The 21852-nt window shown below is 40.0% G+C and overlaps 2 non-coding genes across 2 annotated transcripts; one reads left to right on the top strand and one right to left on the bottom strand.

Annotated features, from left to right (window-relative positions):
* The first annotated feature begins 15767 nt into the window (after positions 1–15767).
* TRNAA-CGC (transfer RNA alanine (anticodon CGC)) lies at positions 15768–15839 on the top strand. The gene has a single exon. It is a non-coding gene; the product is annotated as a tRNA-Ala (tRNA).
* Positions 15840–16127: 288 nt separating this feature from the next.
* On the bottom strand, positions 16128–16198 carry TRNAG-GCC (transfer RNA glycine (anticodon GCC)). The gene has a single exon. It is a non-coding gene; the product is annotated as a tRNA-Gly (tRNA).
* Between the last annotated feature and the right edge of the window lie 5654 nt (positions 16199–21852).

The raw sequence follows: 21852 nt of genomic DNA, 5'->3' as shown, positions 1-21852 counted from the left end.
ATCTTTTTGCCTTTTATATTATTTTCTCTGGCTGACTTCCCCAACTTTATGTCCTAAACACTCTACTAATTTTTAAAAATTCTGCTGACATGCTTTTTAATTTCTGTGAACTTTTATTCTTTTCTTCCTCTCTGCTTCTTTTTCTTCAATAACATATTCTTCTTGATTTATGGACACAATATGTCACTTAGTTTTCTGATTATATTAATTATACATTTTAAGCACAGTTTTTCTGTCCTCCACATCTCTGTTTCTTCTGCATTCAATTTTATCTTTTAAAAATATGTATTCCTATTTTGTATTTTGGAGGTGGCATTCACGTTCCTGGGGATAGTGGGCTGTCTCTTAGGTTCTAGATGGAAGCTCTGTAGGCTAATTGGAGGCTCTGTGCATGTGTATGCGAGTGAGGCGATGTGAAATGAGAGGGATGTGGCCGATTTGAGGCTTCACCGCTGCAGGGTAAAAGGAGAGGGACCTAGCTGCCCAAATGTCAGTATCGTTGGCCTTTTATTTGGGCCAGATCCTTTGTGTTAATTTTCTATGACTGCCGTAGTAAATTGCCACAATGACTTAAACCAACACAAATTTATTTGATAGTTCTGTAGTTCAGAATTCTAAAACAGGTCTTATAGGCTAAAATCAAGGCTATTTTTCTTTCTAGAAGGTCTACAGGAGAATTGGTTTTCTCGCCTTTTCCACTTTCTAGCAGCTGACCACATTTCTTTCCTCATGGCCTCCTTCCATGTTCAAAACCAGCAATGGCTGGTCACGTCTTTCTCATATCTTATAACTCTGACCCTGACTTTTACTTTTCTATCTCCATCTTCCATATTTAAAAGACACTCTGACTACTTTGGGCTACTCAAATAATCCAGAATAATCTTCTTACTTTAAGGTCAGCTGATTAGCAACCATCATTCCATCTGCAACCTTAATTCCCCTTAGCCATGAAACATAACATATTCACAGGTTTGGGGGATTAGGACCATCTTGGGGGGGGTCACTATTCTGCCTACCACACATTCCAATTTCCTGTCTGATGATCTCTTCTAGGTACAGAACAGGGAACAGAACTGAGATGTCTTGATATTTTACAGGAATTTCATATATTCCCCCTGTTTTCTATTTTTGCAGGGGCTCACTTCCCATTCTCTTTTGTCTCAGTGTGGGTTCCCCATAGTTTAATTCTTCTGGAAAATGAATCTCTGGTTCTTGCCAAATATAGAAGGAGATCCATCCGTAAACCGGGAACCTGCCTGGGAGGGTGATAGCTCCCTAGATGGGGTGGTCATGTGTGTGGGTAGCTGTGTCACTGGGTAGTGTGGCATGAAGATATGAGAGGCTAATGGCTGTTCTTTCCATTTTCAATTCCAGCCACTATTCCCATCTTTTTAGGTACCTGGTGTATTCCTAAGCCTTCTCAGCAGTCATCCATCTGCTTTCCTTCTTTCAAATTTGTTGACCTCCTTTTTTCACTCATTTCTTCTCACATTATTTTTCCTCCTGTGAGTTTTTACCTTTTTTATTCCTTTATGTTTATTTTAGTGAGATATTTTGGAAGGATCAGAGATAAACAAGTATAATCATTAACCAGAAGTTGTTTATCATTTTTAAACAAGTGATAAAACTGGAGAACAACAGGTATTATTTTAGGTTGTCACTAAACACGGAGAGAGGTTCATTATAAATTGAGAGGTACAGATTTGCAAATAAACATTCATGTTCAAGTAATTGGAAAAGAGAAAGAAAAAAGAGGAAAGAACAGATTAGGGAAGCACTGAAGATTAAGATTGTTCCAAGTCTGCAGAACTGATCTGATGTCACATTTTCAATGGGATTAATGAAAGAAGGCCACACTATGTAAGAAAAACTATGCAAGTTCTTTCATATCACTACTTCTGCATTTTTGAAATCTTAATTTTGAATCATCTCTGAGTTCTCCAGATTATAACTGCACGGTACCTTATTTTCTGAGACAATGCACACCTAAGAATTTCTTCCTTGTTCCCTGATGCCCAAAAGACAGCTTGTCCAGGTGTAAATAGTTTAGTTATTTTTTTCTTTAAATCTCTTCAGATGTTTCTCCATTGTCTTGGGAAGGTGTTATTGTACAGGTGTAAAGATGGCTTTTCCTTTCTGTACAGCCTGCCTAGGTGCTTCTGAGACTCTTTTTTTTTAGTTATTAAAATCATAAATTTAGACAATTTTGGGTTATATGCTATTGATAGTCTAAAAGTAATAAACAGTGAAAGTTGCTTTAACATACATATTGACACATTTCTGAGATTAGGGTAAAATATGTAACAATGTTGTAATCAAGGATTCCTTGAATCAAATACAGATGGTCCTGCTTAATGATCTGTCCTAATTAAAAGCTGTCTTAATTTTTAAATCAGCCTTTCCATGGAGTCACAAGTGGGATTATAAATTAAAGACCAGTAAAAAGCTGAATCACTTAATTATCTGGAAATTTCTTACTTTAAAATCTCTGTAAATCTATATAACTACTTTAACCCTCCTTATTTCAGAATGTCAAAGCCACAAAGGCTAGTGTTTACCCTTTCTGTAGGAGCTGACATATATGTGAAGCTTTAGCTTTTATTACAGAGGGGTTGTTGTTACAGTCTGACTTGGTCATTTTATAGGCAAAAAAACTACTTCAGCTGATTTAATTGTCATTTCAATTTTTCACTTTTTTGTTTTTTGCACTTTGGAGACATTCTCTATTCAAATTACAAGTGCTGTTTTGTTTCTTTCTAACCCTGTTGTCTCAGAGTGTCAATTTCATGGGCTATACAGTCCTTAAAGATAGGGTCAGGTCTCATCCATTTCTATATTTGCAGGGCCAAGCCCAACAATTAGTTTAAAAGATGCAGAGTGCGGGTGATGTGCAAGTTGTGCATTTATACCAGAGCGTATATTTAAGCCAGGAGTCACAATGGCCTTTCTCCTACCACTGCATAGTCCTCTGGGCCTCCCAGAACAGATAGTCCACCCTCTGGCTTTAGTTGTAAACATATCTGGAGGCACAGATTGTAGCTGAACATACATAGGATGTTTGCCTTTGGGAGGTCCATGGCCCATGCCACCCATGGAACTGCCAACAGCATATCTGATGACATCTTGAGAGGTTGAGTGGAGGGTTAGGATACTGTTGTAAAGCTGTAGTACAGTTGAGTGAACAGCCTGATATAATGCAAGTGTTGAAGGAGATGAGAAGGAAATGAAAGTCCTGAAACCTGCTCAGGAAGGTGAGGTTTACCTAGATGGCAGGGCTGGAGAATGACAGAAGAGAGCAAATGAAAAATTGCTGAATTCCTGGGCATAGGACATATGGAATTTGAATTCATATATCCCAAATGAGTCTCCATTATTATTTAGGCACCTAATTTTTAAGAACGTCACTATTCTCTTCATATTCACAGGCATATATACCTGTATAGTAAATTGTACTATATTTTATTCCCATTGAAGAGTTAAATCTATTTAATCTCCATTCTCCAATGGAGAATTCTTAAATCATGGTCTCTGACTATTCCTTTAATGAACAAGTGAAGTCTTGTGAATAGCTTGAGTATTTCAACAATGGTCAAGTAAGCTTATAAGCAGAAACTTCTATGTAACAGCTGGATCATTGCCTTCATCTAAGAATTAATCTTCCTAAATTACACTCTAAATATTTGTTGCAGCTTCTAGCCTTGCCACAAGTCTATGGGAGATCTGGTTAGTGTTTATGAATGACCTTCCTAATGGGTGGGAGAAAGCAACCCTCCTGCCCTCTCTGCCCTGCAGACTTCTCCAGTTTTTTCTGGTGCCTTTGTTACAGAAGAATTCCAAGATCATGATGGCTCTGATTCGTCAAAATCATTTGGAAAAGGTTTCATTCAGATCCCAACCCTATCATGAAATGGATATCAAACTGGAATATGATCACAGTAACAGCCATAGAGGAGTCCTTAAATACCTCTTCCCAAAGGATTATTTCTTTATGATGCAAGTTGAAATCCAAGGAAATAATTAATATTCCTCAAGGCAATAAATAAATAAAACAATAAAGTAAAAATTCAAAGCCATAAGTAAAAAGTAAGGAACTTCTATCAAATTCCTCCCAGAATTTTCCTGTTTAGGTATCCCAGGGATCTTGTGTGTATAGCCTCCAAACGCTATGGTTCCTGTGTTCCTGGTAACTAATCTATGAATTTTATTCTATTTAATTCAGTTATGTAGAAATATCTAACATTTATTACTTCTATGTGGCAGGTCCAGTTCTAAGTGCTTTGCATATATTTACTACTCAATCTCCACTTAGATTTTGTTATTCCTGTTTAGAAACTGAGGCACAGGAAGGATAGCAATTGTCTCAAGGTTGTTAATGTAGGAAGTAAGAGAACTAAGATTCAATCCCAGACAATCTGGTTCCAGCATCAAAGTGCTTAATCACACACAATAATGCCTCTCTAAAATTCTTACTTTGTTACACATCATTATCAAATCCTATGATTTTACATAGTTTTCTGAGTGAAAAGAGGAAGCAAAGGAGAGCTGCTCAAAAATGTTAGAAGCAAATGTTATCCTGCTGTGTTCATTTTTTAAAAATCTTTCACTGACCTCATGAGTACAAAGAAATGTGTCCCCATCCAGATAAAACACCAAAGTGGTGTTCCAGAAATGTATTTGAACTCCAAATCTTTGATGATCATAGATAAGAGACTTGGGAGAACCTAATTTAAACAAATTGATTTGAGCTAAAGACAAAGCTCAAATTAATGGTACAACCTAGAAATGCTCGCTGAAAGGCTAAATCTTTGGATTTTTATACTATTTGGAAGAGGAGTGGTTCTGTTAATAGGACAGACTTTGTGCAACATATGTTAAGAAAAAATTTGGAAGCACTTAAAAAATACAAGCTGGAAGCTGAATCTTGTAAAAAAAAAAAAAAGAGAGAAAAAATCCTTAAAATATTTTGGAGCTTTTAGGAGAAAGTCAATATTAAAATTAGCATGAATATAGAGAAAGGGCTTTATGAGTCGAGTGTCTGTTGTTTTTCTAAATGTCAGCATGGAAACCCAAACAGACAGAGGTGAGTTAGGTCCCTGGAAAGACTGACTGGGAAAACTGAGTGTTAAGTTTGTGACGTGGTTGATGACAACCAAAAATTGTCAAGTGCATGATGACAAAGTATTTCCTGGAACTAGGGGCTGCTTCAAGACGTATAAACAAGGGTAATGTGGGGACCCATGCTTTAAACTAAGATGGGTTATTGCCACACATCACCAGCTGTTCCCAGAGAGGGAACAATGTTTCCAGAGAGGTCTCTGGAATTCGGAAACCATTAGCATAGTTTGAGCTGAACTTTATACTGAATTGACAGTCTTTGCATACAGCAGAGGAAAACACCCAATTTTAAAACATAACTTCCACTCTTTCATTTTAATGTCGTAATCTTTTTTTTTTTTTTTTAATGTCGTAATCTTGAAAACAGAACACTTGGCTATTAACTGAGACTAGGGCTTACTTCATTACAGCTCTTAGAGTTTACCCTGAAAATCACATTTCATTGAGTCCTTAACTTTAATTCAAGAAAACTTCCTCTAGAGGTATGACTACCTACTCCAAGGAAACAGGAAAGTGTATTTGAATTCAAAGTTACCGTCGGACCCTTAGTTTTCTCATCTATGAAAAGGAAGGTTTGGTCTAAACCCTCTATAAGAGTTTGTGGGGATTTGTTGGTGTTGTTTTTAAGCCTCGTAATCAAATTCAGATGTTGTTGATATGACCTCCCTAGAGTGACTATCAGTTCTAACAGAAGAGAAGAGACGCCTAGGGGTGTGTGTGTATATGTATCAGACATACCCACACATACATACATATGTATACGTGTGTATACGTATACATATACGTGTGTATACATATACGTATACATGTATACGTATACATGTGTATACATATACGTATACGTGTATACATATACGTGTGTATACATATACGTATACATGTATATGTGTGTATGTATATATAATACTCAGAAGTGAATATGATGCTCAAGAAATTTACCACACTGAAAACTAAATAAGAAGCCCTCTCTGCAAAAACCAGAAAAGAAACTTACCCAGCTTTCCCAGTGTGCTTCTCCAGAACATTTTTCTCCCCATAGAGTAAGAAAAGTACTTTGCAAAATTCTTAAGACATCAGCCTAAATAGAGTTGTGACTCCTTGTAAAGTCATGGGTGTTTCTGGCTCACACTTTACCATTTAGGTTACCGTTTTTGTTACCGTAGTGTTTTTGTTTAAAAGTCTGTCCCCTCTAATTAAACAGAAATGGAACTGAGTCAACAATGGAGTTCTAGAAGCTGACAAACTGAAAATGTCAATAAGCTGTTAAAGACATGCCCTGTCAAAAGATACTAGGAAGTTGCATTGATCCTGAATCCTTAAGAGAAAAAGACCTTTAGATCAGAGAGCTCTCCTTAAAAGGAGCTGAGGAACCTTAGCCTAATCGTGATTCTTTCCCCTTGCGAACGCTTTCTGATCCACAGGCTCAGCAACTTGGCCATGCAGCAATGGCATTCTCTCTGTACTGTCTCCTAACCCTTTTTTAAAATGCAGAACATTTGTTTAGCAGAGGGCACCAGTGCTCAGAAAGCATACAGGTCTGATGGTGTGCGATGATTCTGTCTTTTATCTGTCTTTATCCTTGGGGGTGGGGGAGGGTTCTTTATACCTGGACCACAGAGCAGCCATCTCCATGAAACTTTTAACTAACCCAGTAGGCTTCGAATTTTATCGTGATGGTTGCACAACTTTGTGACTATACCAAAAACCAGTGAATTGTACGCCATAAATGGGAGAATTATATCTCAACAAAGTTGTTATAAAATTTTTATAGTGTGTAGCGTCACACCTGGATACAGTTCTTGAGTCTTAGCCCAAAGGACTGAATCTCTAGATGCTGAGTCCAGGCAACCGTGTTTTAAACAAACATTTCAGGTGACTCCAATGAGATGACCCAAGGTCCACACTTTTAGGGAAATCTAAAAGAGGTGCTACATTTTGGTACTTCCTCTAAACAAGAAAAGAAATCCCACAAAAGTTCAGAATAATCAATAATCAGTAAACAAGTAGTATAACCATCCTTCAGCAATCATGAATTTGATTCAATTCATAATTCCCCATTATGAATGTGAATATTATCAGTACTGTAGGAACTATGATAAATTTTTACTGGAACTAGGTCAGGAGTCCTCTCAGATAACTTATATGAGTATTTATCAGGCCACAAAGGAATTTTCAGTACATTTTCTTACTGAATCCTCACAAAAACCCTACTGAGTTGCAGGAGCTGTAAAAGCCACCTGTCTTCTACAGATGAGAAGGTGGAGATTCAGCAAGGGTAAATGTTTTGCCCCGAACACCTAACTGATAACTGACAATCTGCTTGGATACCAGGTCTTCTGACTCCTAGTTCAGCATTCTTTTCACTATAAAAATCTGTCTAAAGATGCTTCCTCAGCATATACCAGCATGGCCTGCCTCTAACCTTTAGAAGCTATTGTTTGAGCACATTTATGAAGTTTCTATTATTAATGATGCTAAGAAACTGTACATCATTTTTTTCTATCTGTATCACAAAAAGAAAATGCACAACTTAACACATTTACCCCCAATTTCTGTAACAGTTTTGTCTAAAAAACTGGATTAATGTACATCAGCAGTGGGGAGCATCTGTGAATGTGTGTGTATGTTGAGAGAGAGAGAGAGAGGAAGTAGATATATGGTGTTTCCATATGTTTGTGGAAAGAATGGAATATTATTCTAATGTGAAATTACAAAATAGAATTATCAATTTGTAGGTGAACTGTTAAAAGAAACGAACATGTATTGGATAATTACTATAAATCTACTTCTCTCCTCTCACCAATCCCCACCCCTCCCTGTCTCCATTCCTTAAAGACATGCATTGGGCTCATGGCCTGCTCCACCCAGACCCCACCATCTTCCTGAGGTGAATTAATGTCCCTGTGAATATCTCAAGCCTTTCAGTTCCTTGATCATCTCATCTTTATTAACCACCTCCACTCTACCTTAGATACCCATTCCCATGGCGATGTCATCACCCTGAACTTCCCCATCTTTGAAATATTTGTTCCAAAGATCCCACTGACCACAGCTCTCTCATTTGACCTCAAGGAATTCTTCAAGCATCTGGTCAACCCATTCCTCTCTTTATTACTGTTTAGGAAAATCTTAGATTGTATGTTCATCTCTTCAGTTGTACTCTTGTCGATTCCCAAATTCCTGGCCCCATTGTCCTTTCACCATGGGCACCTTCAGAATCTCTACCCAGGCAATCTGGCATTCCCCTTTCTCTGTGCCTACTACTGACCACTGGCTCTCCACGTTTCTCTCTTTAACCTCATCTGGGTTTCAGTGCTGCCTGGAAATCCTTCCAGCTCCTTTAGACTTTTTCCATTTTCATCAACCCTTTACACACAATAACTTGTCTAATAAGGCCATGTGGATGGACTCTCTTCTTTGCAAAGGAAATAGAAGCTTTTTTCATGGAAATGTCTTAAATTTACTACCTCCAAAACTATACAATTAACTATATGCCAGAACCCATCTGTTCACACTTTTCTCTTGCTTCAAGAAGGTAGACGTGTCTTCTTTAAGGGAGACTTTTAAGATATTCTTCACATATCTTTGTTGTCACCCTCTCTTCTGACTCCATATTTTTATTCAAACATATTGAATCTTCTTCTCCCTTAAATTAAAAACAAAACAAAAAACGTTTCTTATCCCTGGACCCTCTTCAATCTACCATTCTTTCATTTAGTTGCTCAAGTCAGAAGCTTTGGAATCATTTACTCCTTTCTTTTCCTATCCCCCATATCCAACTGATACAAAAGCTCTGCCAAACCCATTTCCTGAATATCTCTTTATTCATTCAATTTTCTTCTCCTCCATTTCCCATGCAAAGTCTCTAAATCCGTGTGGTCCAATAGAACTATAATGTGAGCCACATGTGTAAAATTAAAAAATTTCTATTAACGTTAAGTAAACAGAAAGAGAAATTAATTTTAACGATATATTTTATTTAATCCAATATATTAAAATATTATCATTTCAACATGTAGTCATCATGAAAAAAAGCTACTAATGAGGTATTTTACCTTCTCGATTTGGATTAGCCATATTTCAGTAGACATGCGTTGCTAGTGGCTACCATATTTGATAGTGCACCTCTAAATCATCATCTCTTGCCTGAGCCCATCATTTCTTTGCTTGATGCCAGAAGGAAGCTTCCAGTGGTCTCCTTGCTTCCTGTTGGGACCTACTTCCATATGTTCTATAAATTTCAGCCAGAATGCTTTTTCTAAAAATAAAATCTCACGTTCTTTTCCTCTGTAGAACTCTGCATGGTTTCTCGCAGCTCTATATGCTTTTACGATATTTACAAGACCCTGCATAAACTGGACCTTGTCTACTTTCCAGCTTCCTCTCTTCCTTGTCATATTCCACAACACAGCACACACACCCCACTACATATATTTTACTCCTGAGAGGTTTATGATCTTCTTGGCTTCGAGGTCATTGCATATTCTGTTCTTGCTGCATAGTTTGCTCTTCTTCATCCTTATCCCTATTCATCCTCAGTAGGCTAACTGCTACTCATACTTCAGGTCTCCACAGAAACCTTCCCTGATCCCCTAGTCTGGAGTATGTGTTCCTCTTGGGTGTTCACATGGAACTCTTAGTTCCTTCTACCATAGCCTTTACTGTACTATCAATGCTTTCTTTATATTCACTGCTTCCTCGCTTACCCCTAAGTACAGTCAGGCTGGGGGCAGGACTAACTTTGTCACTTTTTTATCCCCAGTTCCAAGCACAGTGCCTAGCATGTGTTAGGTGATCAACAGATCTTCACTGAATAGATGAATGAGTAAAATTAATACATGTGACCTTTTTTAAGACAAGAAAATTAAAAAAGAAGAATCTTTCCTATTTGCAAATTCTCCTGTGATTAAAGGTAGTTGTGTCTCTTGTCCTTTCTTGATTCCTTGGCTCTCACTAATTTCCAGATGAATTTGCTTCAAAAGAAATAGTTTCTTTAAGGTAGGTATTAAAAGGTAGAGAGCATGAAAGAGCTTCCACTAGAAGAAAGATAGAAAAACTTCCCAGAGAGAATAACTGAATTGCATGGCATATATTAGAAGAATTAACATTTGATTTTGTGGTGAAATAACCATTATTAAAATTAAACAATGACTTCCATGTCACTAAATCCAAGGGACATTTTAAATCATCGAAATTTTACCTGATTTCTCAGATGGTAGTGTTTTTAAACTTATCTCCCTGTTGAAACGTTCTTTTCCAGTTGGGATCCCTGAAATCTTACTCTGGTTTTCCTTCTGTCTCCCTGGCTGTTCCTTTTCATTCTCCTTTCTCAGTCTTTAAGTATTAGAGTTCCTCCATGCTAAACCCTCAGTCCCTTCTTGTCTCATTCCCTGTTCTTTCCCTAAATAGTCTCATCCAATCCATGACTTTGTTTTCTCTATACCAGTGCTTCTCAAATATATATTTCAACACCAAACCTCTCTTCTTGTCTCCAAATTCATCATCTAAGTATCTACTTAAGATCTCCGTTTGGAGAGATCAATGCACCCTAAATTGAACAGAATAAAAATGGAATTAATAACCACCTATAAAGCTCCCTCTCCCTCCAGTGTTTTCTGTTTCATTGAATGACACTACGGTGCACGTAATTGTTTAAGTCAGAATACTGGGAATCATCTTGGACACCTCCTTCTCCTGTAATCGCTATTTCCGTAAGTCAATCAATAGTTACTGAATTAATATCAGAGATGTTTTACATTAACAAATATGTACAGAGCCCTTAACACATATATGTATTATATGTTATATATTATTATTGTATTTATGCAATATATACATCTATATTTGCAGAGCAATGGAATTTTTTCTGAAGTTCCACACATTTATCTAAATGCTCTTCATTCCCTATTCTTGTAACAGTTATTGGAAACAGTAGTTTCCCTATCTATGTAACCACTGTTTGCTTCTTTCTACATTCACAGGAAATCATTCATTCTCCACTTTTCCTCTTTTGTGCATCATTTTGTTTTCTTTTTCAGATCAGTTGTGCAATCTGCATGTGTAACTTCTCACTGTCACATTAATCCTATTCCATTGTTAACACATTCCATTTCCTTACATCCCCCTCTTTTGAAGCTTTATTGAAGGGTAATTTACACACCATAAAACTCACCCATTTTAACTATCGAATTAAGTAATTTTGGGTAATTTTACTGAGTTGTGCAACCATCACCATAATCCAGTTTTAGAATATCTTTTAGAATATCTTCATCGCTGCAGTAGAATCCTTTATGTCCATTTACCCTTAAACACCCTTTTAGCCAATTTCCCACTTGAAATTGTAAAGCCAGGATGTATTACATGCCTCAGTAGAACTCAGTGAGTGCTTGGTGCTATGGGGAATAGAATAAAATACAATACCTAATCTCAAGGGGGCTAGCTAGTTGGTAAAATAAGACCTCAGTCAGAGACCCACACAAGAGAAAATAGATCCTATTTCCCGCTTTTGTGAATGGGCCAGTATAAGACTACAGAGACTCCTGTCATTGAGCAGTTAATCTACATTGGGAAAAATCTTTCATACCCCATACAGATAGATTTTTTTTTTTTCTCCTTGCAGCCTTACAACACTCTTTCTTAAACGGACCATTGATAGTTTCCAGAAGTATGGGCTTTTTGTAACATCTTTTCTCTCTTCAATGTCATCTTAAATATGTACCTCCTTCTGTTTCCATCTATTTGTAACCAGAATCTAAATTATAGAATTTGCATCTTTCCAAGTAGACTCTAACACTGTTCAATAAATACGTCAAATTTTGATCACTATAATTTTTCACTTTGGGGTACTAGTGAAAGGAGTCATGTTTATTAACTTTCTTTGAATTAAATGTAACCAGTAGCTTTTCTGGCCCTTGGGTTGTTATTAATAATTAACTGTGGTGATGAAGAATTACTAATAGTTATGACCCTGAGGAGCAAAATAATGTATTTCAAAGAGCTGCCTGTACCTTTAAGTGTTGAGTAAAGCAATTCAGTCCTTTTTCATCCAGGAAGTCACAAGCACAGGGCATTCCCAGGTGCCAAGTGCTGATTGCCCTGCTCCCATCCTTTCCTAGTCTCATTTTGAGCCCTTCTAACGGCCAGCAAGTCAGCAGGGACAGCTCACTGGAGGAACCCATTAATGTAATGTGGGGATGGGGTAGAGGAGACAGGATATGTGAAGCTAAGAAATGTTTGTTTTCAGCACGTGAACACCTGCCTCCACCAGTTTTATTTTATATGAAGGAAAATAGGGAGAAGTTGGAATGCGTTAGCTTCTTTCATCCTCTAGCAATGCTAATTTCCCAATGTGCAGGGCCCTGGGCAGTGAGTCCTCCATTGTCAGAATTTTGGTAGGCTTGGGTGCTCACATAACTAGGTGAAGAGCTTGAGAAAGTACCTACTGGAACGCTAGGTTCTCTACCTTGGCTGCATATTACAGTCACCTGGGAAGCCTTTAAAAACTCCTATGTGCAGACCACCCTCAGACCAATTAAATAAGTATATTTAGGGATGGGATTCAAGCATCAGAATTTTTTTAAAGCTTGCTGGGTGCTTCCACATTTGAGAACCACTGGACTGGTGATAGACATCTCTTGGGTTTTTTTTCCCCCAGTTTTATTGCAACATAATTAACATATTGTATTAGTTTAAGGTGCACAACATGGTTTGATATATGTATATTTTGTGAAATGACTAACACAATGAGGTCAGTTAACAATCATCACTAGACATCTGCTGTTATCATGAAAATAGCCCTCAAGCAGTGGCTCTCGGGCTTAGCTGCACACCGGGGTAACCGGGGAGTTTAAAAACATACCGATGCATGGGCTTCCGTGGTGGCGCAGTGGTTGAGCGTCCGCTTGCCGAGGCAGGGGACATGGGTTCGTGCCCTGGTCCGCGAAGATCCCACAAGCCACGGAGCGGCTAGGCCCCTGAGCTATAGCCGCTGAGCCTGTGCTCCGCAACGGGAGAGGCCACAACAGTGAGAGGTCCGCGTACCGCAAAAAAAAAAAAAAAAAAAAGATACTGATGCCGTGACCCACTCCTAGCGATTGTGACTAGCGATTGTGACTTAATTGGCTTGGGAGGGGGCTCAAGCAAGTATCAGCATTTTTCAAAGGCCCTCTCAGTAATTCTAATGTGCAGACAGGAGTAAGAACTACTGCTTGAACTGGGAATAAACATCTTAACTCGTTGCCAGCTTAGAGGGAAAGATGCTGTATACCTGCTAGACGAAGATTGCCATGAACTGAAGCAAGAACGTGAAAGGAAATGTGGAAGCAGTACCAGAGATAAAAGTTACCTGCCTCAAAGTAAGATCAATCGTTGTGAATGGTGTGTGTGTGTGTGTGTGTGTGTGTGTGTGTGTGTGCATATGCACGTGTGCACGATGTGTGTGACAGAGACAGAGACTGAGAATTGGGGAAATTTGTCCCCAACCAAGAGAGATGTGCTGAGGGTGGAAGATAGAACTGAACTTTTTAATACTTCATAATTTTGGACACTTGGTCAGCCTCTCTTCATCTGCAAGCAGAGCTGGGGCAGTTTTATTTGCATATAGAATAGATGGGATCCAAGAAGTATTCCCTAATCCAAAAATGTGCCTTCTCTTTCACCTTTCCCATCGACCACAATGGCTGAAAAAGCCGTCTTTCTCTTGGGTTATGCCAGACCAGTAAATCGATTTCACATTCTCTGTTGGTTTTAGAGCTTGGCTTCATTTTCTTTATCAAATGCACCAAGTTAGGCCCTGGACTGGTAGGAGGAGTGAACAATTTAAAAGAAGCCTTCTCTAGGCTTAGCTCTGAACCTTAAGAACAAAGGTTCTTGCCTGAGAACAAAGTCCCAGAAAAGAAGTGCCTCAGGTGATGGAGAAATAAGCCATAATGTGAGGAAGGGATCCTAAAGAGGATGTCAAAGATGAGGTCACCAAAGGCAAACGTGCTTCCTTTACAATTAACTGAATACTGCAGTTGTAATTTGCACTGGTGAAAACGCTGGTTGATGAAAAATGGTTCTGTCTCTGTTTCCCGACTCAGAGTCAGCTGAAGGTGTTCATGTTCTAGTGCCTCTGGATGGAAAGCAGGGGTTGGTTTGGAAATGTTTTGGTTTGGAGTAGAGCTCCTTAATGACTGTCCACTGACGTGGATTTTTTTTTTTTTTTTTAACATTCTGTATTATAGCTGTATTAGATCAGTATGTGGCTTGTTCTCATTAAAAACAAAATCTGATTATGAGCCATTATTTGTTGAAATTACTGTAAGCAAACAGTAACATTTATTTTTCATCTAGGACTTGATTATGAAACTTGTGGTTTACCCAGAGTTATTTTGAAACTTCTGCTTTTCTGCTCTGGCTTTTGGCCTGCTGACTATTCCATTTACGAGGGGTGCTCTGCTGCAACGGAAAGCAGTGGAAATTCTAGGCCCTCACCGTTTGCTGCTGGGTCAGCCTTACAGGTCGGCTGGAAGTGAAAGGCAGCCCAGCTCCCCTGACACCAAATCTCTCCCCTGCTCTTTCCCATCAGGGTGTCTGAGGCTTCTCTCTGTCAGCCTTCACTTCCATGGGGTGGTATCAGTTTAAACTGCACTGGGAAGGGTCAAACACATCATTTCATTATAATGTAAGTTAGCTCATCATATGACCCAACACTCAAACAACTGGAGAGGCAATTTCCAAGGAAACAGGACTCGAGGTACATTTCTTCATTTGGGGCTGGTGCATTAAGTTAGGTGCGGTTAGTTAGGAAGGGTTCAGAGGACAATAAAGTAGCTGTTAAGTGACTTACATTCCTATCACAACATAGTCAGATGGGCCCAAGGTGTAAATATCAAACAGCGAGCAGAGTGCATCTTGAGCAGGTACTTCGCCTCGACTTTATCATTTGTACAAGATTAAGCTACAAAGAGGGTATCGGTGTCAGTTTCTTTCAGTTTGGGCCCCACGCAAAGAACACATTGTGAAGTCATTTTTACCTCCAAGAGTTGGCTGTAATCCCTACAAAACCCAGTTTATGGGGATTTGGCGTGAACACGTCGTTTTCCTGAGACGGGGCGGGGGGGGGGGGGGGGCGTGGTGGTGTACAGGTAAATCCAAAAGGGTTTTGGGTGAGCAAAGAAGGTCCCCACCGCTCTGCTTCAGGAGCGTCTCTTGTGGTCCCTGGGCAGCGTCCGTGGCTCTGCCCGCCCGCTGGCCCCTCAGTCGGCGTTGTAGGCGGGGCTCCACCCCGCAGCAAAGCGGCGGGCTGAACGCTCCGCCCCACACCTCTGGGTTCCGGGCCGCCTGCGCAGTCAGCGCGCAGAGGAGTCGAGCTCTGGCGGGCGCTCAGCGCGCCGACGTCCCGCCCCTCTGGCAGGGCGCAGGGTACCGGATCCCTGGTCGAGCTCCAGGCGTCCGGCAGGAGTGCTCGAGAGCTGGTCAAATTTGCGGCCCACCCCGCTGACTGCATGGAGTTCCGATACACCCTAGAAGCAGTTTAAGGCGGTGTAGGAAGGGTAGAAGCGGGGTGTCGCAGAAGCGCTCACCAAAATAAAGTCTTAAAATTTAACTATAGCGATTGGACTAGTGCTGGACTGAATGAATACCTATACCAGAAAAACTTTTCCCGGCTGGGGGATGTAGCTCAGTGGTAGAGCGCGCGCTTCGCATGTGTGAGGTCCCGGGTTCAATCCCCGGCATCTCCAGGCAGCCGGGGTAGTCTTTTAAATCTCAGAACACTATATGGTCCATTACTTTTTGCTCATATACTCTAGGGCCCCCCCAAAAACGTCTAAAAGAAAGGCCCGAAAAATACGGCAAATGTCAGGGAATCGGCAGTTTCGACTGCTCGAAGAAAAAGTGAAACGGGAAATTATCGTTGATTTGTCTTTCTTCATTTGCATAAAGTCAATGTTTCTACGTTTTAATTGAACTTCTTTTGGGGTTCTGAGATGTATGGTAAAAGTGGGGTAAGGGAGAAAAATATCGCTAGTTGCATTGGCCGGGAATCGAACCCGGGCCTCCCGCGTGGCAGGCGAGAATTCTACCACTGAACCACCAATGCTCACGGGGGAAGTAGTTCGTCCATACTCTACTAGAATAGATATTTACGTGTGTACTGCTTTTATGTTAATAATTATAAATTTATGTATTCAACATCAGAGGAAGCAATGGATTTTTTAAATTAAATAACTATAATAAAATATTCAGTTAACATTTACATAAAATTCTCATTATATTTACTTCTGTTGAACCTTATGAGGAGATTCTCTCCTCCGAAGTCGTCCTTGGTGAAGGGGGCAAGTGAAAATTTTGTCATGTATACACAAGATTACATAATTACTTAGCTGTATCTTCAGATATTTAGATAATTTAGAACAACCACTCCCTTTTTACTTTTCTTATCTTAGCTATTCAGACAAATACATGAAGATATCTGTCAGGGTTTGGGAGTAGGGATGATGGGGCCCCAAGTTATAAGAGTATATTGGAACTGTGAGATCTGAACAGGGAACTTTGGAGCATTGGTGACTGACAAGTGACCTAAATTCTCTAAACTGCCCCTTCCTTAATAGTGAGAGACTTGATCCTGGGACCTCTTTCTACTCTAATAGTATGAGTCTGATCATTTACCCTTAGTTTCCATGAAGTGTAAAATTGCAAACCACACACCAAATATATATAAGGGGGAGAAAGTAAAGTGAAGGAAATTCATTCGTGGAAATGAGTCTAAATATAAGAGAGAAAGGCTCTGGATTTAGGCATTACTGGCCCTTTATCTCTGAGAGGGAAACTCCCAGAGATTTGCAGGATCTTTGATAGCCAAGAAGAATTTTGGGGGGAAAAATACATGAGAAAATAGCAGAAAACACATAGCAGTTACTATGTGCTGGGCTATGTAAATAGCATTACATATGGACTTCAACCCAGTGAAGTAGGTATTTTTATAATTACCCTAACTTAACCAATGAGAAAACTGAGGCTGTTAGAGGCAAGATTGGAACACAAGTGGTATCATGTTTAACATTTGGTTGCTCAGCCACTGTCCTGTTCTGCCTACAACAGAATAAATCACTGTGTAGTTATACCAGAAATACTGCGTGTGTAGCTCAGGAACACTGTATATCAAGAGTGGAGTTAAAGAAAGATCATAACACACTGCTGAAATAATGTAAGAGCTTCTACATCAAGATTTATTTTTAAGAAATTTTTTTTTAGTGTGTGCATACAAAGCAGAATTTGAAGAAAAATACATTACAGAATTATAAAGATGTAAAAGATATAAAGAGATTAGAGAATCAAGAAATCTAGACTACAATCTTAGTAACCCATGGAAGAACAAGTTCAGATCATTTCACCTCTCAGAACCTCAGTTCTGAGAGATGAGGTTTTAAAATTGCATTCTGAAGGTCTCTAGCTTTCCAGAAGTGCCTCAGGGCCACTAGCTAGTGGGGCCTCACCTTCTTTTCCCGGGCCCCTCACTTCACCAGCTCATTTATAAACTCTCCCATTTATTTGCATCTGTTTGATGGGTTACAAGTCTAGAATAAAAAACATTGAAAAGCCCTCAACTAAATGACCTAAGTTCATTTGAATCTGAAATGTTATGATTCAAAATAAAAAAAGCAATCTAAAAAAACCTCAGCATGAGAAACACTACAAAAATTTTAAACAGGTGGAAGGAATCAAATAAGAAGTATGATCTAATGGCAAACATTATTAGTGACCTACCAAAGGCTGTTTTACTTTTTTTCTTCCTAAAAGTCTGGGAGAGGCTACCTAGCTCTAGGGACAAATGTGGTGCATTAAGCCAGTTATCCCATTTTCCTTTCCAAAGATTGAGCCGGGATGGGTTTGTGACAGTTCCTGCCAATGAGAGAAAAGAATGGTCAGCTAGGGAAAGACGATGTGTATGGAAGATCTCTTTAGCCCTTTCTTTCTTGCTTGTAACACTGCCTTGTGAGGTATAATGCTTAGAGCTGCCCCAGCCATCCTGTGACTTGCAGGGAGACTGAGGATGACCCAGCAGAAAGAAAGAGACATTGCACCATCCTGGAATTTTCTCCAGCCAGATTTTAGGTTAGGTCAGATAATTAAGGATCTTAATTGTTTAAGCCCCTTTGAGCTTTTTTGTATTTTGTTACACGCAGCCAAAGGCATGCAGGGCGTGTGTGTGTGTGTGTATGTGTGTTTGTGTGTGTGTGTGTGTGTGTGTGTGTCCAGCAGTTCATACACTTTCTGGTACAAGTCTTCTATTCTGTAGAGAATCAATACCTTGAGATTTGGGTGAGGCTAACTTGCCTCTTCATCTCTATTTTTCTGTCACAGTGATAGGTCTACCCAAATATTTTCCCTTGCCACTGTGCTTAAATAGAGATGATATGTGATGATAGCAGGGGTAATCAGAGTCCTTACCAGAACTTTCTTTCCAGAGCTATAAGCAAAGACTATATTTTTGATGTGGTGGGCAAACAGGTTGAATGTATAACTGGGATTGTTTGTGGCCATCTTGCTTGTCCAAAAGAGTTAGGGACATACCCACCCCTAGTATGACATTGAGCCCCTAGAAGCAGCCATGCCTAACTAGAACAAATTCTGGATTTTGCGTTTATATGAGTCAGTAAATTGTCCTTATACAATAAGTTGTCTTTTATTTTTTAAATCAGTTTGAATAACATTTATGTTGCTTGCATCTGAACAACACAAATTGAGAAGTTATTTTACCCCAAACAGTAAATTTAGAGAACTCATTACTCCAGAATGTGCTATAGGCTGAAAATATGAAAGTTTAAAAAAAGTTTAAAGAAATTCATCATCAGTGGTTGAATGACCAAGAGACAATAAAAGCCATACAAAAAGTTTGAAGGACCCATCCTTAGTTGGTTGGACTAGTATTAATTCTGTAGCAAAGGAAGCCACCTAACAGAGCATTTGGAGAGATGACCTGGCAACAGTGTGTCAGAGAGATGGAAGTAAGAGAAACTAAAAGTAGGGAAATTCACCGAAGAAGTGGTTACAGTGGGAGTGGAGAGGCATGAGGTCTCTAGCATGAGGCAAGGCAGGAGGAAGAAGAAAAATGAATCTAGAAATCCAACTTAAGTGAGTGGGAGAATAGTGGTGTATTGTAGGGAAGTGAGGAGAAGAAAGGACGGGAAGAAAAGGGTAAAGTGTTTACTTCTGGAAATACTGACTGAGGTAAGTAGGGGGAGACCCTTACTGGGCAGCTGACGCCTAGATCCGAAGAAATCAAGGCTCCAAGGTGGAGTGGGGCGTTGACTGTACAGAAGTGAAAAGTAAGAATGTAGATGTGGAGGGAATCACAGAGAGAGCAGAGAGCTGAGGGCAGAGCCTTGGGAAGGTCTATTTTAGGGAATGGCAGGAGTTGAGGGGACAAAGGGAGAAAATCAGGGGAGTGGGGTGTCTGGAATCTGTGGAGACATGGCTTCTCAGGCAGGCAGAAGCCTCCCCCTTTGCTAATTCTGAGTGACACCTCATGACAAATACTGGTATTACTGTGTTTCAGGGATGTGCTCTGAATTCACACCAGAGATGCTGTGGCAGGCATCTGCCCTTGGTATGGTCAAGCATGGAAAGATCACAAGATGGCACACACTAACCCTTTCCCTAGTCTGCCGGGCTCCCGGGCTCTGATGAGTGGCCCCCGCTGAGGCTGGCCAAGAGGAAGAAAGCAGGGAGTGCCGTGGAAGGTTACACAGTCACATCTCTTAGGAAACCTGGTCTTTGGGACAGCCCCATGGGCCAGGCAGGGGCTTGTAATTCGCATCATAGCACCTTGGGACACTTGCTCAAGGCACCTAGTCCTGGCTGGTGTTGGCTCACCATGGAAATGTGGCCAGGCTTACAGCTGAAGAAAGCAAACCAGTTAGAAACAGAAGTAGTTCATAGAATGCATAGCCACCAAAGCAATGACTTTTTTTTTTTTTTTTTTTTTTTTTTTACCTTGTGAGTGATTGTATTGATTTAATACACACAGCTTATTTCTGTCCCAGGTTACAAACTAGCCCTGGGGAAATGGTGGAACCAGTCATTTGGATTGCCCTTTACTGGCTGCGAATTAAATCATTACTTATTCCATTTTAGAATCATAAGTAGTACCCCAAGGCCTACTTTCCTAAGGATTAGAATCAAGGCATGGAAATGAAGAATACAGGTGTAATTCTAAGATGCATGCAAGATGTTGAGAATGCAGCAATTTTTCCTGGAAAGCTGTCACTGCAAAATCATCGCGCTCTCGATATGATCATTCCTAGTCCTCCAGCATGTCCAGTTAGTCAACACATCTGATTCCCCCCTTTTATTTATTTATTATTTATTTTTTGCGGTACGCGGGCATCTCACTGTTGTGGCCTCTCCCGTTGCGGGGCACAGGCTCCGGACACGCAGGCTCAGCGGCCATGGCTCACGGGCCCAGCCGCTCCGCGGCACACGGGATCCTCTCGGACCGGGGCAGGAACCCGTGTCCCCTGCATAAGCAGGCGGACTCTCAACCACTGCGCCACCAGGGAAGCCCCCTCCCCTCCCCCACCTTTTAAAATGGCATTGAATCTTGCTTTTCCTCCTCATGCTCATCCCTCCCTCCTACCTAGTGCAGACCCTTATCAACTCACTCCTTGGGTTGCCTGGGAAACCCCTGGTTTCCTTTGCCATCCTGTGTACTGTTACCAGTTGAATTTTCTCCCTCCTTCTCCTATTCCTTCCCTCACTCCCTGCCTCCCTCTGTTTCTGATTTCCTTAATTTTTGAAAATGTAATCATTCCTTTATTGCTGGTTCAAAAATTGAATTAATTTCAAATCCATACAGAGTCCTCAGGCTATATGGGTGTGAATTCTTTATCCTTTTCTTGTGACACCCATCTCTGGATGCAGCATTTATTCAAATACTCTTGAGCTGTGTCACTTGGTCGCTCACCATCTAGGGGCAGAAGTGGCTTTCCCCTCCTTTCCCAAGGGCTCCCTCTTCTTCCTCTCAAGTCATTTGGTCTCTTAAAATATATTTTTTCAGAAGTAACCCATGCATATGGTAAAAAACTCAAAAGGTGTAAGAATACACATTAAAAAGTAAGTCTTAAAAAAAAAAAGGTAACTCTTCACCCCACCACAGTCCAGTTCCTGGGTTCTATTTCCTACAGGCAACCCGCAGTCATTCATTTCTTGTGTTTCCCTCCACAGATATCCCATGTAGATACACATATAGCATTCTACTTTTATGCACAAATGGTACAATACCATACACACTGTTGTGCTCATTGCCTTTTCTTTCTTTTTTCTTTCTTTTTTCAGAAAAATAGATCTCAGAAAAATTTCCTTCTATGTGCATGTAGAGCTACCCCTTTCTTTTTCATGGTTCTATCATTTTTAACTGCCCTTTACTGGCTAGGAATTAAAATATTATTTATTCCATCTCACAATCACAAATGGTGCCCCAAGGCCAAGTTTCCTAAGGATTTAGGTCAAGGCAGGTAAATGAAGACTGCAGCTATAATGTTATGAGGCATGAAGATGATGAGAATGTCCATTGCATGAAGGTTCCATCATTACCTTAGCCAGTTCCTTAGCAGAGGACAATTAGTCTGTCTCTGATCTTTTGCTAGTAGAAACAACACTGCAGTGAATATCCTTTAACAAAAGCCATTTCGCTCATGTATGAAACATGTACACGATAAATTCCTAGAGGTGCAACTGCTAAGTCAAAGGGTA

This window comes from Aethalodelphis obliquidens, unplaced genomic scaffold (genome assembly GCF_003676395.1).
Source record: "Aethalodelphis obliquidens isolate GAN/ISIS:26980383/991018 unplaced genomic scaffold, ASM367639v1 scaffold2, whole genome shotgun sequence".
In the NCBI taxonomy this organism is placed as follows: domain Eukaryota; kingdom Metazoa; phylum Chordata; class Mammalia; order Artiodactyla; family Delphinidae; genus Aethalodelphis; species Aethalodelphis obliquidens.
This window is presented reverse-complemented; position numbering and strand designations above follow the sequence as displayed.